The 18,297-nt window shown below is 42.0% G+C and overlaps 1 protein-coding gene across 2 annotated transcripts in view; it reads right to left on the reverse strand.

Annotated features, from left to right (window-relative positions):
• limch1b (LIM and calponin homology domains 1b) overlaps positions 1 to 18,297 on the reverse strand; it is a 415,809-nt gene that overhangs the window by 30,967 nt on the left and 366,545 nt on the right. The gene's annotated exons all lie outside the window — the stretch shown is intronic.

Genomic DNA, 18,297 nt, shown 5'->3' on the forward strand with positions numbered 1-18,297 from the left:
ATATCTCCCTGCTGGATCTATTATTTCCTCTTCTATTTTAAATGGCACATTTTTGCTAATTAATATAGCCACTCCTCTTGCTTTTGAATTATACGATGCTGCTGTTACATGTCCTACCCAATCTCTCTTTAATTTCTTGTGCTCCAATTCAGTTAAATGTGTTTCTTGGACAAATGCTATATCTATTTTTTCCTTTTTCAGTAAATTTAGTAGTTTCTTCCTTTTAATTTGGTTATGTATTCCATTAATATTTAGAGTCATATAGTTCAGCGTAGCCATTTTATATTTTGTTTATCTTCTCTTTCCGTTTTTCCATCATTACCTTTCCTCCTTTTCCATTTCTGTTTTCTTATTTTCAACTCTTTACCAGACAACTCTTTACCAGACAACATTCCTACAACATCCAACATTTTCCTTATTCTCCTATTTCTATCTTCTTTATCCCCAATCTCCCCTTCCCCTCCTGAGTTGCCCTTTATCCCTTGTCGGACAACCACATCTCCCCTCTCCATTTGGATTTGCGAATCCACTCGCAAGCGTCAACTGATTTTGCAGTGACCGCTCTTTTCCCCCACCCAGCCCCCCCCAGAAAAGATTTCGTTTTTTATATGTCACAAAGGTCACTCTTTTAGTTCCCTCCTTATTCTCTCTATTCCATTACCTTCCCTTATTAATTCTTGTCTATACTTTCTATGTTTTCCTCTAATTACAGATACTTTCACATATGCCCGTTGTCTCTATTCACTCTTATACCTCTTTACCCGCATACATATCAATCGTGGTCATTTTTACCCTCCTTACCCGTCTTCATCCCTCAGTCTATTTTTGTCTTTACCCACATACATATCAATCGTGATAATTTTTGCTCTCATTACCCGTCTTCATCCCTCAGTCTATTTTTGTAATTGTTCTGCAAATTTTCGTGCTTCTTCTGGATCCGAGAATAGTCTGTTTTGTTGTCCTGGAATAAATATTTTCAATACCGCAGGATGCTTCAGTGTAAATTTATATCCTTTCTTCCATAAAATCGCTTTTGCTGCATTGAACTCTTTTCTCTTCTTTAGGAGTTCAAAGCTTATATCTGGATAAATGAAGATTTTTTGCCCTTTATACTCCAGTGGTTTGTTGCCCTCTCTTACTTTTTCCATTGTCTTCTCCAGCACCTTTTCTCTTGTAGTATATCTTAGGAATTTTACTACAATAGATCTTGGTTTTTGTTGTGGTTGTGGTTTAGGGGCCAATGCTCTATGTGCCCTTTCTATTTCCATTTCTTGCTGTAGTTCTGGACATCCTAGGGCCTTAGGGATCCATTCTTTTATAAACTCCCTCATATTCTTGCCTTCTACATCTTCCTTAAGGCCCACTATCTTTATGTTATTTCTTCTGTTATAATTTTCCATTATATCTATTTTTTGGGCTAGTAATTCTTGTGTCTCTTTAGTTTTTTTATTAGTTTCCTCCAATTTCTTTTTTAAGTCTTCTACCTCCATTTCTGCTGCTATTGCCCGTTCTTCCATCTTGTCCATTTTTTTCCCCATTTCTGTTAAGGTCATATCCATTTTATTTATTTTCTTTTCTGTGTTGTTTATTCTTCTTCTTAAATCATTGAATTCCTGTGTTTGCCATTCTTTAAATGACTCCATGTATCCTCTAACAAGAGCAAGTACCTCCTTTACCTTGCCTATCTTTTCTTCTTCTATTTCCCTGTACTCTTCCTCTTCCTCTTCTTCTTCCTCTAGGTTGACCATCTGTTGTTTCTTTGCTGCCCTTTCCTCCTCTTCTTTCTTGTTTCCATTGTCTTCTGTGGTGTCTTCTTGCTGCAGGTGTTCTGCAGCTGTCGTTGCCGGCTGTGGAGATCGACTCCCCAGCTGGTCCCCCCTCCCGTCGGTGTGTTTTTTTGTATGCGCATCGCGCATGCGCGAGGAGTCGCGCATGCGCGGTTGCGCACTTTTACTCGGCTCTGTGAGCCATTGTTGTAGTTCTCTTTCTACCGACCTGAGGTAGTGGGGTCTTCTCTCCACAGCGGGCCTCTTCGGACAGGTAAGGCCTTCACCTTTTTCCTCCGTTGTCTTCTCTTCCTCTCTTCTTTCCGTTGATTTTGATTTTTCTCCTTTTGTCTCCATCTTCTTTCCACCTTTATATTCACTTTTCTTTAACTTGTATTTCTGTGCCTTTGTATTTTCTCTTGTTTTTCCCGACTTTTCTGGAGAGGGCTGGAGTTCACCGTCCGGCCACTACTCCATCACGTGACTCCTCCCGCTGACTTCAAATGTTGATGGAACCTTTCCACCAGACCATTAGAGTGTGGGTGAACGGCCATGGTGTGATGTAACTAGGTCCCTAGGAGCAGTCCCAGTGCCGCTCATAGGCTGGATGTGAACTGTGCTTCCTGCCCGATGTGATATTGAAATGAAGGCCGAAACTGGCTATACAATTGGTGATGAGGGCCCTGGCGCAGGATATTGAGGAAGTGTCATCATGAATGGTACGTGGCACATCTGAAAACCGGCAGTGGATGTGGCCAAATTGTCTGTGTGTTGGCAGAAGGACTGAAGAGGGGCTTTCACATGCCTCTGCACCTTGGATGTCTAACAGTGCAGGCAAATTCTGACCCAGTGGCAGACTCGTTTGCACAGGCAATGCCACATGAATCTGTCTGAGACTAGTTGCGTTGTTGTCCTGAGGATGGGTGAGCGAACTCATGTGGCGCATCGAAGTCGCAATGCCGCCACGCATCAGGAACAATGGGCCTAGGTCGGCTGGTGGACACGTCACAGAAAAGTGTGGCTTTGGATAGCCTGAAACGCATGTCTTCCAGCTGCAGCCCTGAGACTGAGGTGCAGTAGGCTGGTATCTCGCCATCCTGCCACTAGGCTGCTGTGAGTACTGTATAGTCGATTCCATGGGACAGGGAGTGCACAGACAGGATGGACATATGGGACAGAGCATCAATCATGAGGTTGTTCTTGCCAGAAATGTGCTTGATAGCCATTGTGTAATGCTGCCTTGCCAACCACAGGCACGACACCTTGATGAAGGCAAAAGTGAGGGGTTTGTGATTGGTGAAGACTGTAAATCCCATCCTTCAAGGAAAAAGCAGAAATGGTGAACACACTATACTTCTGCTGCGTTGGTTGCAGGTGTCTGAAGGAGAAAGTGAGTGGTCTCCAATGTCCATCAATCAGCTGCTCCAAGATGCCCTCGACGACTGTGTTGGGATGCATCGACTGTGAGGGTGATGGGCACATCAATGCACTAGAATGGTGGCATTGGTCAGAGCGTCTTTGGCCTGGTCAAAAGCTGCTGAAGACTCTGCGTCTCAGTGGAGTTCTTTGGTCTGACCCGACAGCAGCTTGAAAGAGGTTGCATGATCCTGGCTGTTGATGGCAGGAACCGATGGTACAAATTGACCATCCCAAAGTACTCTTGCAAATCTTTGACCGTATTTGGCTTGGTAAACTTACAAATGGCCTCAACATTTGATGGAAGAGAGAATGCCCTGTGTTAATCGATGCGGTGCCAAAGGAAACCGTTGGGTTGATGGCTAGCCTGTAGTCGCTCAGTCACTGGCAGAGCATATTAGGTGCTCCTGTTGTGAATGACTGGCAATGAGGATGTTGTCTAGGTAGATAAAAACTAAATCCAGGCCATGCCCCACCAAGTTCATGAGTCTCTGGAAAATCTGCGCTGCATTTTTGAGGCTGAATGGCACGCGAAGGAACTCAAAATGGCAGAACGGAGTGCACGGGGATCTGGTGGTATTCCCGGACCAGGTCGATTTTTGAGAAGACTCTCACTCTGTGTAGATTGGCCATGAAGTCCTGGATGAGGGGAACTGGGTACCATTTAGCTTTCATGAACCGGTGGTAGTCCCCACAGGTCTCCATCCTTCAGAAGACATCAGCACGATGTGTAGAGAGACCCATGGGCTGTCCAAGCACCAAACAATTCCCATCTCCTCCATCTTCCTGAATTCTTCCTTGGCAAGCCACAGCTTGTTGGGAGGAAGCCTGTGTGCCTGGGTGTGTAGCGGTGATCCCTGCGTGGGGATGTGGTGCTGGACACCATGTTTCAGGACGGCGTTGGAGAATTGTGGTATTATAATGCCTAGGAATGCTGACAGGATTCTGGTAAATTCATTGCCCGATAATGTTACCAAGTCAAGATGGGGGGGGGGGGGGGAGGTGCTGGGAACTTGGCTTCTTCAAGGTTGAAGGTCTGGAAGGTCCTGGAATTGACCAGATGGTGTCTTTTCAGGTCCACTAGGAGGCAGTAGGCTCAAAGGAAGCCTGTGCCCAGTAGTAGGTGAGACACGTCAGCCAAAGTTAAGGTCTAGGTAAAATAGCAGGAGGCAAACTCGAGCAGGATGGTCCACACCCTGTATGTACATTTGTTGCTATTGTTGGCGGTGGTGAGTGAAGGTCCCAGCTCCCCAGCACAGGTGCTCGGTTTGAGGGGGGAAAGACGCTGACCTCAACCTGTATCCACAAGGAAACGCCACCCCAAGTGCTGGTCCCATAGATAAAGGAGGCTGTCTCAGCGGCCAACGGTCATAGTCATCAGTGACGGCCAGCCCTGCTGTTTCCTGGATGGGAGCAATGTGGACAGTAGTGGCAGGCTCCAGAATCTCTTTTCTGATGGTAGAAACACCACCACTCTGAGTCTCCACCTGCTGTGGCTATCGCTGGCCTCTTTGGTGGTGTGGGAGAAAGATGAGTCACTGGGCGTGACGCAGCAACTAGGTCAAAGGATGCCCCGCCATATTACTTGGCGTGCCACAGGACATCCGCACTGGCTGCTAACCTGCTTGGGTCACTGAAGTCGTTGTCTGTGCGGAATAGGCGCATGTTTTCCGGCATCTGTTCAAGAAATATCTTCTTGAACAGTAAGGAGAGCCTGTGACCGTCCATTAATGCCAGCATATCATTCATAAGGATGGATGGCATGCAGTCACCCAGGCCATCCATGTGGAGCAGCCATGCCATTTGTTCTTGGCATGAAACAACAAAGGAGTGGATAAGGAGCACCTTAATTGTCTCATACTTATCAATGGCTGGTAACTGATATAAGTCGATGATTCCTGGCAGTCTCCTGGTTGAGTCTGCGATGATCTGCCTGACCTGAAACTGGGCCTCAGCCTAATCGAACCAAACTAGTGGCGGTGAGGTCCAAAAGGTCGGCAGCTTCAACGAGACTGCATTCTGTGTGCTCGTGTCATTTTGGACCATCAGGGTCACCACTGTGGTCAGTGTGCTGTGCAGCGAATGAAAGAAAAAAAAACCACACAGAAGCTGTGGGTGAGTTGAACCAACCAACTAACTTTACTGGACTCTATGAGAGCTTACCAGCACCACTCCCATGATTCTTTTTGGCCCCTCCCACTGGGACCATTGTGATGTCAGCCCAGAGCAAGCCTGCACCTCCCTGACCCAGTTCACTTGTGGACCAGTGCAGCTCGCTACATTATTTTGGTTTGGCCAAGTAGAAATTGCAGTACTTTTTATACATAGTTCCCTCATTTCAGAGCACCATAATGTTTGGGACATTTGGCTTCACAGGTGTTTGTGGCCATGAGAAGACTTTGGCATGTAGCATTAAGGAGAGCCCCAAGGCGTTCTATGCGTATGTGAAGGATGCTGAGAATGAGGGTGGGGCCACTAAAGGATAAAGGAGGTAACATGTGCCTGGAGGTGGAGGAGGTTGGGAGGTCCTAAATGAATACTTTGCTTCAGTATTCACAGAAGAAAAGGACCTTGATCAGGGTGAGGTCAGAATAGAACAGGCCTGTGTGCTGGACAATGTTGAGATTAAGGAAGATGAAGTGTTGGATCTTCTTAGAAACATCAAAATTGATACCCCAGGTTGGTGCCAGAAGTGAGAGAAGAGATAGCTGGGGCAGTAGCAATGATCTTTGTTACGTACACATCAGCAACGATAAAAAATTAGCCCATATTGTGTTATAATTAAAATAATATATTTTCATTATAAATAAACAATTATGTAACACCTAATCTAATTTAACTAACTTATCTAAACTTAACTAAATTTATATACAATTATTTAACTTAAACTCTAACTATGTGTGAATATATTGGTGTATGTGGAATATCCCAAGTCACTACAGGTGGGAAGGCAGTTCCAAGTTCAGAAATTCGGTGATGATACATGGGCTTGAGTTTGATGCGACACACAGGCTTTAGATAGTTGAGGCACACAGGCCTTACGTGAATGGTTGAGAGACGCACTCAGAAGGAAGGAGCAGCTCATGAAGTGGGTGAAAGAGACCAGGTTGATTAACTGACCAAAAGCCTTGCTCTGGTACTTCAGAGAAATGTCCTTTTTAGACGAGGGCCTTCTTCAGCAATTAGAACCCCTTTTAGGGGTCAGTCAAAGTGGAGAGCAATATTTCTTCTGCCAATTTTGAGCCTTTTTCATGAGTCAGTTGAGTAGAGTGCAGTATTTCTTCTACAATTTTAAAACCCTTTTCGGGGGTCAGTCGAAGTGGCAAAATAAGGAAACCTGATAATTCTGTCTACAATCACACAATGAAGCCAAGTGGGTTTCTTAATCCCACAAAGGAGGTTGAAGAGATGCTTCTCTGTGCTGCCTTCTTAAAATGGCCCCTTGAACTGTCTTTTTAAAGCTAGTCACATGGTCTCTGCTTCAGGGCTTCTCCCCTTCATTGTGCAAAATGTATCATGTAAAGAACGTGCTGTCTCCGACACCTGCAACCCTTTTCACAGGCACTTTCCAAAAACCTGCAAGGTTTGTTTAATTCTGGTCTCTTAAAGGGACAGTCCTACACAAATAAAATGAACTGGAAAATGGGGGGAACGTCACATCTTTGAATCCTCTTTGGTTGCAGAGGTTGTTCCGGAGGATTGGAGAATGGCAAATCTGGTCCCCTTATTTAAAAAAGTTAATAGGGAGAATCCTGGGAATTATAAACTGGTGAGTCTAAAGTCTGTGGTGTGCAAACTATTGGAGATGATTCTTAAGGATGGAATCTATGAGCATTTGGAGAAGTATAGTTTACTCAAGGATAGTCAATATGGCTTTGTGAAGGTAAGGTTGTGCCTTATGGGTCTAACAAAAGAAATTGATGAGGGTAGAGTGGTCGATGTGGTCGACATGGATTTTAGCAAAGCATCTGACTATGACTGCCATGAGAGACTCGTTCAGAAATTCATGAGGCACTCATCCAGAAATTCATGAGGCATGGGATCAGTGGAACCTTGGTTGTATGGATAGAAATTGACTTGCAGGAAAAAAGCAGAGAGTAATTGTGGAAGAAAGATATTCTGCCTGGAGGTCATTGACTAGTGGAGTCCTGCAAGGATCTGGTCTGGGCCACCTGCTCTTTCTGATTTTTATAAATGACCTAAATGAAGAGGTGGAAGTTTGAGGATGGCACAAAGTTTGCGGATAGCACAAAGGTTGAAGGAGTTGTGGATGGAGCCGAAGGCTGTCGAAGGTTACAGGAGGATATCGACAGGTTGCAGAGTTGGGCAGAAAAGTGGCATATGTAGTTTAATCTGGATAAGTGTGACGTGATGCACTTTAGAAGGACAAAACAGAAGGCTGAGTACAGCATTACTGGACGGTTACTTAGGAGTGTGGATGAACAGAGGGGCCTTGGGGTTCAAATCATACATCTCTCAAAGTCGTTGCATAGGTTGATAGGATAGTTAAGAAGGCCTATGGGATGCTGGGCTTCATTAAAAGAGGATTGAGTTCAAGAGTCGAGAGGTCATGTGCAACTCTACAAATCTCTGGTGAGACCACACTTGGAGTATTGTGTTCAGTTCTGGGCACCTCATTATAGGAAGGATGTGGAAGCTATGGAGAGGGTGCAGAGGAAATTTACCAGAATGCTGCCTAGATTGGAAACAAGCTTTATGAAGCAAAGATAGAAGAGCTGGGACTTTTCTCTTTGGAGCATAGAAGGATGAGAGGAGACTTAATAAAGGTCTACAAGATTATGAGAGGCATAGATAGGGTGGAGAGCCAGTGTCTGTTTCCCAGGGCAGGAATGGCAAACATCAGAGGACATATGCACAAAGTTAGGGGATGTTAGTTTAGGGGAGACATCAGAGGTAAGTTTTTTTTTACACAGAGAGTTGTGGGTGCCTGGAATCCTTTTCCTGGGATGGTGGTGGAAGCTAAAACATTTGGGGCATTTAAGAGACTCTTAGCCAGGCACATTGATGAAGGAACAATATAGGGTTATGGGGTAGGGTGGGTTTAATTCTAGGGATATATGGGTCAGCACAACATCTAGGGCTGAAGGGTATGTACTGTGCTGTGGTGTTCTATGTATGTTTAATTGCTTCATTAGTGCAGGTATAACAGCTAGGCTTGTTTCTAAGCCTTTGATCACCTTTGGCATCTATAGTTGCCATTTTTCATTATGAGAATCAGAGTTGTGCCAATGAAAGTCAAAGAAGCCATTAAGAGGCTAAAAAACAGGAATAAAACAGTAAGAAACATCACCTCTATCTTAGGATTACCAAAATCAACAGTCTGGAACATCATTAAGAAGAAAGACTGTACTGTTGAGCTCAGTAATTACAAAAGGTCTGGTATTCCAAGGAAGACCTCCACTAGTGATAACAGAAGAATTCTCATCATAATGAAGAAAAATCCCCAAACATATGTTCCGCAGATCAGAAATATTCTTCAGGTGTGGATGTGTTAATGATTACTGTCTGCCGAAGACTTCATGAACAGAAATACAGAGGCTACACTGCAAGATGCAAACCACTAGTTAGCCACAGAATGGATGGCCAGATTACAGTTTGCCAAGAACTATTTAAAAGACCCTGCAGAATGCTTCAGAAGGTCTGTGGATTCATGTATTAACCTGTATCAGAGTGAGGGCAAGAGCAAAATGTGGAGGCGTAAAAGAAATGCCCAAGATCCAGAGTATACCACCCTCACCATGGTTTACATCTTGCAGTGTAGCCTCTGTATTCCTGTTCATGAAATTGTCTGTGGACAGTAGTCATTGACATATCCACATCTGCCTCCTGAAGTGTGTTTCTGATTTGTCGGACATATGTTTGGGGATTTTTTTTCATTATGATGGGAATTCTTCTGTCTTCAGCAGTGGAGGTCTTCCTTGCAATACCAGTCCCTTTATGATTTCTGAGCTCACCAGAATGCTCTTTCATCTTAATGATGTTCTAAACTGTTGATTGTGGTAAGACTTAGGTGATGTTTTTTACTGTTTTATTTTTATCTTTTAGCCTCATAATGACTTGACATTCATTGGCACAACTCTGGTCCTCTTGTTGAAAAATGGCACTACAGATCCTAAAGGTGATCAAAAGCCCAGTTCTCTTATATCTGCACTACTGATGCAATTAAACATACATGAGTAACCACCTGTGAAGCCAAATGTCCCAAACATTATGGTGCCCTGAAATGAGAAGACGATGTTTAAAATGTGTTGTAAATTCTATCTGGTCAAACCAAAATGTATACAAATAACCTTGAATAAAATCTGGAATGTGCACTTTAATTACATGCAAATTGTTTGATTACAAATTTAAATCGGTGGAGCACAGGGGAAGATAAAGGAAAAAAGAGTGTTTGTCCCATACATTATGGAGAGCATTGTAAGTCTACATTTGTCTTCATACATCCATGACCGTCTATCCAGAAATACAAACTTAGGTCAACTTCTCCTTCTCCCAGGTGTTTACGATAACAGAAAATAAAACATTACAGCATAATATGGGTCCTTTAGCCCACCATGTTATGCCGACCTGTGTTAACCTACTCCACATTAATCTAACCCAGTGGTTCTCAACCTTTTTCTTTCCACTCACATACCACTTCAAGTATTCCCTATGCCATTGGTGCTCTGTGATTAGTAAGGGATTGCTTAAGATGGGATGTGAGTGGGAAGGGAAGGTTGAGAATTACTGCTCTAGTCCCAATTGTTACTGAAATATTTAGCTTGAGAAAATTGTCATTGGCCCATTTCCTTTGGAGTTATGAAACCATGCACATAATGAGTCTATTAAGTACAATTAAAACAGTGGTTTTCAAACTTTTTGATTCTACCCACATATCACCTTAACAAATCTCTTACTAATCACAGAGCACCAATTGAGAGGACAAGGAAGAGATAACTTTCCATTTCATTTAAATTCAGTTTATATCATGACCAAATGGATGTTTGTAATAAAAAAAATAATAAAGGTTGGATTCCTGCAATCTAGGTGAAAGTTTGGAAGGCTAGGGATCACCTGCTATTAACTCATTGATTTCATTTTTCTCAAGTCTTTCAAACAGTATTATTGTAAATATCAGTCAAGTTTTGGCACAATAGATCATGCCGATCTTAAGATGTCACTTTGTCAATTGAAAATTATACGTAATCACTCAATTCATTTAACGTTATCAAAGTTATGCAATTTTACATTAAAAGTTTAAATAATTCAGCAATGGTTTTCTCTCATTGTCAACAAGGCCGAGTATCATTAGTCCCTGTGGTACGGAGTTAACAAGAGTGACACCACACAACCACCAACATGGGAACTGTGGATTTCATGGAAATCTGGGTTTATGAATTAGATGATTTATCCAGTATCATAGAGTACATTGTACCTTTTAAGAAGCATCATATAAAAATTAACACTATACTGTAGATCAGTGGTTTTCAAACCTTTTCTTTCCACTCACATGCCATCTTAATTCCTCCCTTTGGCTTGGCTTCGCGGACAAAGATTTATGGAGGGGTATGTCCACGTCTGCTGCAGGCTCGTTGGTGACTGACAAGTCTGATGCGGGACAGGCAGGCACGGTTGCAGAGGTTGCAAGGGAAAATTGGTTGGTTGGGGTTGGGTGTTGGGTTTTTCCTCCTTTGCCTTTTGTCAGTGAGGTGGGCTCTGCGGTCTTCTTCAAAGGAGGTTGCTGCCCGCCGAACTGTGAGGCGCCAAGATGGAGGCGATATCAGCCCACTGGCGGTGGTCAATCTTAATTAATCACTGACTAATCACCAAGCATCAATTGCATAGGGATAAGGTGGTATGTTGAGTGAAAAGAGAAGGTTTGAAAACCACAGCTGTAGATGAATGCACTCATAGTATTTTTGTGAAGTGGTCAAAAACAGGGATCGTGTATGTAATCGGAATTTCCATCACCCAACATAGTGGCTGCCCAACATTTGCAAATTCTTCCCAGTGAAGCAGTGTTATCAGCTGCTTTTTAGAAAATTAGTCATAATTTTCAATAGTTTACATTCACATGCATATGATAATTAAATCACTGCAACAGTCAGCAAATTACCGTTAACACAAAAGATTTACATTTCTGTGAATATGTGGCTGTTACAGCAAATTTTATAACATGTTAACGAACTAAATCAGGCTAAAGGTAGTGGTAATAAAGGAAAATTACTTTCTTTTTTTTATATATTTCTCTATTCCCCCACTGTATGAAGTTAATTCTCACATTCAGGTGATAGACCCATCTAGCAAGACAGTGAATGCCATTGTGAAGAATCACAAAATACTTAAGTTGTTCAATGGGCTCCTTATCTTGTTTGGACTTTTCAGCGTCTATAGGAGACAAAGATTTATTGCTGACGTTTTGGGCCTGAGCTCTTCTTCAAGGAAAAACCAGAAAACGCAGAAGTGGGATATATCAGAAAGTCTCAGAATTCATAAAATGGGGGAGGAATCCAGACCAACGAAAGGTGTTAATTGAATATGATAAGGGGTGAGGTAGAATTTATCATGGCTGTGTGATAGGAGTCAGGGAATGGAGAGATGACGGGGAAGAAGGGGTTTAAAAAAAGTCAGAGAGGTCGATATTAATCCCATCAGTTTGGAGGGTGCCTAGTCAGAAGATGTTGTTCCTCCAATTTACAGGTGGTCTCAGTCTAGCAGTACAAGACAACAGATAGACATGTTGTCAAGGGAATGGGATGGAGAATTGAAATGGGTGGCCACTAGGAGATCCCATGTTATTGTGGTGGACAGAGCCGAGATGCTCAACAAAGCAATCTCCTAGTCTGCGTCGAGTCTCTCCAATGTAGAGGAGATCACAGCAGGAGAACTGGTGACTTCTGCAGATTCACAAGTGAAATGTTGTTTCACTTGGAAGGACTATTTTGGTTCCCCAATAGTGCTGAGGGAGGAGTGGAGCATCTCCTGCAGTCACGGGGGTTGGTCCCAAGGGGACGATTAGTGGGAGGGAGGAGTGGACAAGAGAGTCACAGAGGGAGCAGTCCATAACGGAAGCGTAGACAGAAGGAGAGGGGAATATGTGTCTAGTGGTGGGATCACATAGTAGATGGTGGAAATGGTGGAGGAGGATGTGTGGGATGTGTGGAATCCTGCCATTGTTGCACGTTGTAATGGAGGATTTAGACCAGCTTATGCAAGAAGGGATGCAGTTGAATAGGAAGACATAATCTAAATTCCACCGTGGGGCCCAGGATGCAGTTGAATCAGAAGACATTATCTAAATTTACACTGTCCCAGGGATGAATATGCATATAAATCAGTAGACATTATCCAACTTCCACCATGAGGCCAAGAGATGTAGTTATCTTTTGTTGGTCGCAGACTGTCAGGAGACCTTGAAGATTAAATCATTTGTTCAAAAAGATAAGATCTGAAGTAAACAACTTTTGGGTAATACAAGCCATGGTCCCACTGCTGAAGTTTGAGACTCTCCAAGAGTTGGCAATATCTCGCAGCAAGAAGAAGAACTTCAAGATTCCAACCAACATCCCGGTCCGGGGAGGTGGAGAAGCTGCTACCGGCACCCAGACAACCTACTACAAGTGTACAGTCGTCGCCTCGCTTTGGCAGTTGAGACCAGTCACGTGGGGGTGGAGGGGGCCAGGGCAGGTGTGTGGGTAATGGAGGATATGCGGGTGAGGGCCGAGTTGATGGTGTTAGAGGGAAAGCTACGTTGTTTGAAGAAGGAGAAATCTCTGATGATCTGGCATGGAAGTCCTCATCCTGGGTGCAGATGCAATGGAGATGAAGGAATTAAGAGAATGAAATGGAATCCTTGCAGAGGTCAGGGTGGGAAGAGGTGTAGTCTAGGCAGCTGTGGGAGTTTGTGGGTTTATAGAAGATGCCTGTTGAGAGTTTTTCATCTGAGATGGTAAAAAGAGATCAAGGAAAGGGAGAGTGTTGCTAGAGATGGACCAAGTGAATATGAGGTCAGAGTGCAAGTGGGCAGCAAAGTGGAAGATGTCAATGAGCTCATCAGGGTACATGAGGCAGAACCAAAGTAATCATCGATGTAGTGGAGGAAGAGTTGAGGGGACTTGCCTGTGTTGGTTTGTAGCATGAATTGCTCCACGTAGCCAAAAAAAAGCCAGGCATAGCTGGAGCCTATGGGGGTACCCATGGCTACCTCTTTAACCTGGACAAAGTGCAATGAGTCAAAGGAGAAACTATTGAGGGTGACAAGTTTTGCCAGGCAGAGGAGGGTGGTAGTGGAGGGGAACTGTTTGGTTCTGTTGTCCAGAAAGAAACCAAGGGCTTTGAGGCCTTCAGTCTGGGGGAATGGAGGTGTATAGGGATTGGATATCATGATAAACATGAGACGATTGAATTCATGGAACTGGAAGTTGTTGAAGTGATGGAGGACACATGAAGTGTCCTAGATGTAGGTGGAGAGGGACTAGACCAGGGGGGGAGAAACAAAGACAAGGTAACCGGATACAAATTCATTGGGACAGAAACACATGGACATGATGGGTCTGCTGGGACAATTGGGTTTGTGGATCTTGGTGACATGAAGCAATCCATGCTACAAACCTACACAGGCAAGGCCCCTCAACTCTTCCTCCACTTCATCGATGACTACTTCGATTCTGCCATTTCAATTCTCCATCCCATTCGCTTGCCGATATGTCTATCTATGGTCTCATGTACTGCCAGACTGAGACCACCTGTAAATTGGATCTTCCTACTGGGCACCCTCCAACTGGATGGCATTAATATTGACTTCTCTGCCCCCCTCCCCCCCGCACTCCCTTCTTTCTCCATCATCTTTCCATTCCCTGTCTCCTTTTGCACAGCCATGATAAATTCTACCTCATCCCTTATCATATCTAATTACCACTTTTTGTTGGTCTGGATTCCTCATCCATTTTATGAATTCTGAGACTTTCTGAAATATCCGGCTTCTGTCTTTTCTGATTTTTCCTTGAAGAAAGGTTCAGGCCCGAAATGTCAGCAAAATTTCTTTGTCTCCTCTAGATGCTGAAAAAACCAACTGAGTTCCTCCAGTATTTCGGTGTGTTTACTACAATCACAGCATCTGTAGCCTATCATGTTTCACTGCTTATCTTGTTTCGTTGCTACTTTGTCCTCCTGATATAATAGTGTGTGTGTGTGTGTGTGTGACACTTGTTCTCGAGGGAATCAAAAGTTTGAATGTTGTTCAAAAACAACATTACACTTCAAGTTATTTAGTCAAATGTAATTTGGCAGTATTCCAAAGAAATCTAATTTTAAGAGATTAATTGGATCAAGTAAGTTAACAATTACAATTTCAATTCAGTAAAATGTTTCCCATTCTAATTTCAGAAATATATTAAATGACAGTGATTTGCTCCCTGCTGCAGCACTCTTGAAAGCCTTTTCTGCTTCAGATTTTCATGGCTCCAAAATGTTGAGCAGAACACTGCTCTACTTCCTTTCATTGTTGTTTTCTGGTCAGCTCAACAGAACCAACCCTTTGAAAAAGAAAGCATGAAGGATAAGTGCAAAGAGCATTAAATGAGGGTGGACTGCATCTATTAAAAACTACAAGGCAAGCTGGATCAGAACATGCACTTTGTAGCAGAGGGTCAACGCGAGTTATGTTAATGTACCTGGAGCAAGCGTTCCTGCTCTTTCTGCCATCTTTCCTGCCGCTTGCGTTCTTCCTCTGGGTCCCAATACCAGCGGTCAAAATGCTTAGGGAGATTTAAAGATGCAACTGGGATCTAACAATCCACATCAAGAAAGAGCAGTGTGACAGATTGATGTTACTTCATGATTTGAGAAATTTCAATTAAGCTGATGGTTCCAGTTAGTAAGAGTAATAATGACAGCTTCTGAAGAAGGTAAATAGAAGTCTAAAACAAAGATTCATTCAAGATCTCTAAAAAAAAAGTTTAAATTAATAGGTTGTCATATTCTCATACAATTATCCTTATGAGATTGTAGAGCTCATCGAAAGAACCAAAGACTTGTTGATCCAAACCAAGGCTTTTATTAGCAAAAGACAGGAGCTCTTCACAGGTGGCCGACCAGTCCGGAATGATCCGACCTGGCTAGGGACACAACCCTTTAAGGCCCAGACAGTAGGCGTGGCTAAGCTCTCAGCCAATCGCTGTAAGCACAGTCATTACACTCTAGATACTGTAACTATATATATTGGTGATAGGTCTGTACTATCACAGAGATGTAGTTAGAAGAGGTTTGAGTGGCTGCAATCCATCTGTTTCTCTCCATCATATTCCTGTGAACAGCTATGCCACAACTCCACACCCATGAGCCGGGAGGCAGAAATGACCAAAAGACAAGGTTCAATCACGTCACCAGAGGTGTTGAGGTGTTCCCTCAACATCTCTGCTGACAGTTGTTCAGTGCTTGAGGCCTAACCGTAACCCTAACTCCCATAGCTAGATTAGGATTATGTTAAATCTAATGATTGGTTCTTCATAAAGGCCAACTGCTGCTCAGTGGCAGTACATGTACTCCATACAAACCACACATTTTAACTCCTCTTTCTTTTCTATTCCTCTCCCTCACGTCAATGTGTCAATGCCAACTGCTTCAAATATTCCACGTGACTATGACTTCCATATCACTAATCCTCCACATATTTTAAAAAAATCCTGATTTATTTTTGTGCCTATTTTATTTTTATTCTTACTTTTTTGGCCTCACTCATAAATGGAGACTCTTCCTCCACATCAAGCCCTCCCGAATTTGAAAGACCTTCATCAGATCTCCTTTGAACTACAGAAAAGTGTCACAACATGTTCACCAAACACCCTTATAAAACTCTTCTACCAGTGCTTCTATATGCTTTATGCGTCATGGAGACTAAAACAGTATTACAAATGTGGTCCAGTCAAGGTTCTATATGATTTTTACATTACTTCCTGCTTTTATGCTTTTAGCTTTTATTGTATTCTAGAAGTGAACTCAGTTATTGGCTCAAACTTATGATTGCCTTATATTACCTCTTTCAATGATTTATGTGTTTGTATACTGATATCCCTTTGGTCCTCTAGACCATTTAGATCCTTGGCTTCAAATGGCGTTCTCATTTTTCCTACAGAAATGAATTATCTCATTCTACCATATTGAGTTCATTTGTATTATATACATCCATTGTGAAGGCCATTTTGGTGCAGCTTGCCATGATAATAGTTATATACCCTAATTTAGCATTGTTTGACACTAAATCACCAACAGTTCATTTCAAGTAAACTTTGAAAAGCAGCAATCCAAGCAAGACACCATTTCCTATCTTCTGCCCATTTATTGTTTCTCAGTCCATGACCTATTTTCTGCTTTGTAGCTATTTTACGAATCAATGCATATCTAGCCTATAACTACCGATCTTTGTCATGAGCCCCACATTTAGTACTTGTTGAAAGCTTTCAGAAACTCTGTATATAACACATTTATTACATTAAGGACTGTGTTATCGCTTACTTCTTCAAAGAATCCAATAAAGTTGCTTAAGCATAAACTTTTTAAGAATTCCACGTTATTTTTAATATTATGTTCATGTTTTAAAAATTAGTCTATAATTCTGTTATCATTCACCAGTTCTCTCAATCACAATATTTATCCCATTATCATTTCTATTTAAATGTGGCACAATGTCAATCCCTGCTCCTCTACCTCTTGCATTTAGAACAATTATTGTGTTATCAAATTACACTTTGCAAAGCTACTGCTGGAATTTTTAGAACTCAAGCATGACTCTTAAGTGACAATCTGAATGATCTGCTTGAAAGATGGTTCAATACGTTCTGTGTGAAATGACTCCCGTGGACAACACCGCTGTGAATTGGATCTTATGGACGAGTCCCTTGCTCATTGCCTGAGCTTCTCATATCTTGGAAGCTCAATTTGTAAATATTTACAGAACACTTTGACCATCCAAACAAAAATGGCCTAAATTGTTGATTTGGAACTACGTAGGAAGTTTAACCCCCTCCATTTCAATTTATGCTCTGATTGGAATAGAGGGTAATACCTTAGAAATGTAGACCCAGTATAGAATTTTACTTTTTTTCAAGAGACATTTCTAGATGGTCTTAGAATGTTTCATTTTAGCATGAAACACTCACTGTTGCAGAACTTGATTGAAATTTAACCTTTAGCCCATTTTTTCTTTATTTATTATGAAGATCTATTTTCAGAATCACGTTGGGCTGGCTACGCATGGTATAATGACAATGCAGTGAAATCCTGGTAACCGGAACCTGCTGGGAATGGTAGATGCCGAATAATCGAGTTTTCCAGTTGTTTGAGGCTCACTCTCACAATGCCTAACTAATAAACAAGCATAAGAATAAACTGTTTAAAAATCAAAAGACAGTGCAAAATGCAAAGTCATTTGAAAAAAAATCAGTATTGTAGTTCTTAATTATGTAAAGTTCACTTTAAACCAGGTCATTCCTGTTACTTACAAAATTCAAATTTGAACCCCAGTCACTGGTGCTGTTACAGTGCTCTGTTAACTGCTATGCTAACCATGCTGCCATCATAATTACCCTCCCTCTCCCCAAGTAAACAGATAAAGCCTTATTAATATTCTTAATAATATTCTAATAAAGATAAAAAGACTCTTACTAAATAGGGATAAGGAGACACTTTAAGAGAGTCACCCCAACAGCGAGCGGCATCATCCTGGATGACATAATTTTATTCAAACACAACTTTATTCAAACAGCTGCTACAAGCAAGGCACTCTGCATGACCAAGGCACTCCGCTGGCTGAATATTTGCTCCCATCTTCACCAAAGGTTTATATGTTAATTCAGTCAACATTTACTCTTACAATTTTAAACTTTTATTTAAAATTTTATTTATTTTTACTTATTTTTATTTATTTATATTCCTCTTTGACATTGCCGGTTGCTTGAATTCTGGATAACACGGATTTTAATGTACTAATATTAATACCATCATGCTATTAAATATAGTTGATAATGAAAACATCAAAACAATGTATTTCATTCTTGTGGTTTGGCTGGTTCTTCAACATCATTTAGTCATAATTTGAACAATAACTTTAAATACCATC

The sequence above is a fragment of the Narcine bancroftii genome, chromosome 3 (assembly GCF_036971445.1).
Source record: "Narcine bancroftii isolate sNarBan1 chromosome 3, sNarBan1.hap1, whole genome shotgun sequence".
Taxonomy (NCBI): Eukaryota; Metazoa; Chordata; class Chondrichthyes; order Torpediniformes; family Narcinidae; genus Narcine; species Narcine bancroftii.